At 37.0% G+C, this 2,862-nt stretch overlaps 1 protein-coding gene across 2 annotated transcripts in view; it reads right to left on the bottom strand.

The window, feature by feature from the left end:
- Positions 1 to 1,122: 1,122 nt before the first annotated feature.
- gria2b (glutamate receptor, ionotropic, AMPA 2b) overlaps positions 1,123 to 2,862 on the bottom strand; it is a 41,587-nt gene continuing 39,847 nt past the window's right edge. For both annotated transcript variants that reach the window (XM_047584598.1, XM_047584597.1), the window contains exon 16: positions 1,123 to 2,862. This exon is cut by the window's right edge and continues 347 nt beyond it. The gene's annotated coding sequence lies outside the window, so the exon portion shown is untranslated.

Below are 2,862 nucleotides of genomic sequence, written 5' to 3'. Positions count from 1 at the left end.
AAGCCTTTAAGAATCAGTCAGTGTCAATCAAACTCAGTCTGTAAACACCTACATGGTCCTGAGGTTTAATCAAAGAAATAAGCAGGTGTGGGATGGTCCACGTGTATGTGGCCTCCAGCGAAGCTCTCAGCAGACATTTTGAATCATCACAGTAGGGAAACCAAGGGTGTATTAGTGATACTTCAATTCAGTTAAGTGTTTTAGTAGACTGTGACAGCTACCCTACATGCACATGAGCAGTGGAACGTGACGCCTGCTCTTTCTGTGACAGGTCAGTCTGAACTATAAAGACAGTTCTCCAGTTAACTAGTCCCTCTTGAGGTACACACATGATGAATGATGAATGACTTTTGGCGACCCGGATGTGAAAACACATATCGCTCTTCTTACCTTTCTTCCAACGAGCTGCAGGTGTGCTGCTTTGCCCCCACCCGACAGGCAGACTAACCGGTATAGGTACTAAATCTGCTCGGCTGCGTATCTGCCGCTTCGTGACGATGCGTAAGTGCAAAAAAATGCAGTTCATCGAGTGGCCACTTGAGGCTTCAGTGTCTAATCTGCAAAGATACAGTGTTGGTGTTGAAAGAATTCAACATACTTTGACACTATGACACCAGCCAAGGAGGGCAGTATGCTAGTCTGGCCCATATAAGTTTGTGTTATAGACTGGCCCAGGCCCCCATCACAGAAAGGAAGGTTGATGTGGCCCACACTGAAAAAAGTTTTGGGACCCCTGCTGTATATACTAATTTAGATGGATAGAGTTTTCTGCAACAAGAACCTCAGCCTTTCATTAGGCCTTTGTGTTTGTTTCATTAAATCGCTAGTTGTTAGTTTGCTAAACTGTCGACCTCAGCTGTAAACAGTGTTCTCACAACTTAAAGCTGATCTTACTTCTTGATCTCTGAGCATTTTGTGTACACGACTTCCTGCAAGCTCAAGAGTACCATTTGAAGCTAGCACTTGATTTTGACGACTTTAAAATCTAAAGCCAAAACGGAGTAACCTCAGTATCAGATCAATATCCGTCATATAACTGTATACGAATGAAATGTTAGACTGCATTGTATTAACATATAGCGTAGATTTATAGCAAGTCATTCCGAATAAATAACACAAAAATAACAAGAGATCAGCCACTTTTATTTATAAAGAGTCCCAAAAAATAAACAAGTTAGCACACATTCCATATACAAAATGTCAGTGGAATAGCCTGAATATGCAATGAAATTGATTAGCAACTACGGTATATGTTTCTATAATTGACTACAAAAAACAACAGTGATAATAGTACAGCCTATCTCCCCACTGGTAGCGGTGGAGTGCTCTTCATAGATCAATTTGAAAGGGGGGCACAAGACAAAATATATCTTGTAATTAAAATTGCTCCTCTGTATAAGCTGTGTGCATATGGTGACACCAAATAAATAAAAAAAAAGGACATATAAATAATAGTGTATATTTGGAATAAGTAATCAAATTTAGTATTTAATGGAAGCAAAGTATTTCTGATGAGGGGATATAATTTTTGATATTTTAAACTTTTATACAAAATATATGTATGTATATACTGTATATATGCCTTACATTGTATTTCCAGTTTCAACAGTTAACCTCACAACTTCAACATTAAAATGAAAACGCATGTTTGGCAGTAATGAAATAAATGTATGTAGTATTAGCGGCAACAACATGCAACCGGTGCTACTTCATTGTCAGATCAATGCAAAACACGTGGAGACTGGAAAACAAAGCAAAAAGGCTATTGTATTAGCACTGTCATTGCCACCAACTGTACATCTAGTTACAAAAGTTACAGAATGTATCAGAATCATTTACATTCACTGAGATGACAGTGATTGAGTATATTAAGACTATATTTATATCTACTGGCACTAGAATTTGGCACTCTTACTTATTTGGTGTTTGAAACCGTCACGTAAACCATGTGGACGCGGATGCCTCTTTTTAATGTCACTTCAAAACGTGATGCAGTAATAGCATATCATATATATTTTTTTTAGTCGTTGTTGTTGTTCACTGATTTCCCATTCATGGCATGTAAACAGATTCAATTGCTCTTGAAAGTAGAACAACAACCCTGGTCCTTATCAGAAAAAATACAAACAGCAAAAGCACTGAAGCAAACAAAGAGACAAAAGTAGAAAGCAAAGTTGCAGCACCAACTCTAACAAGAAAAACATACGAAGGATTGATTCCAAATGTCAAGCATTGACATATATTTCATATCAACACCAAATGTTAAAGAATAAAATATACAGGAAAGTTTAGAATAGGAATTAATTACATGATTTCAACATCTCGCCCCCATATGCAATGTATTTGGCTTTAAAAATATGGAACTAGAAGCTGTTTAGTATTTTTTCTTTCTTTATACTCACACATTAAGATGTTTATATCCAACCATTATGTAAGCAAGTTTATTTAAAAGCTATTTTGTGAAAATACATAAAAATATTTTTTTTTTCAATAAACTTTTTTTTTGCAGATTTTCTTAGAAAAAAAGGACAATTTCACATCTTAATGCAGATGATGTCAAGTGTGCTTGAAAATCCTTGTTTGGCGGTGGTGGCTACAGGAACAATGTGTTTTTGACGACATCTTCCCCTGACATACGCAGCCCCACGCTCTTCACACACTCATTAACGCAGTTGATATGACTGAATCTCTGACTCCGGGAAACAGACATCAATCAAGCCTTCACTTCCATCTCAGTCCAGTCCAGACAGATAGATAGGAAAGCATGGTGTCATCAGTTAAAAAAAAAACAAAAAAAAAACAAGATCCACCCCTTTATATTCTGAGATGTAACTCCACTCAGAAAGAGAGGTGTTTTATATG

This window comes from Mugil cephalus, chromosome 5 (assembly GCF_022458985.1).
Source record: "Mugil cephalus isolate CIBA_MC_2020 chromosome 5, CIBA_Mcephalus_1.1, whole genome shotgun sequence".
NCBI lineage: Eukaryota > Metazoa > Chordata > Actinopteri > Mugiliformes > Mugilidae > Mugil > Mugil cephalus.
The sequence above is the reverse complement of the archived record's forward strand: the minus strand, read 5'-3'. Positions and strand labels throughout refer to the sequence as shown.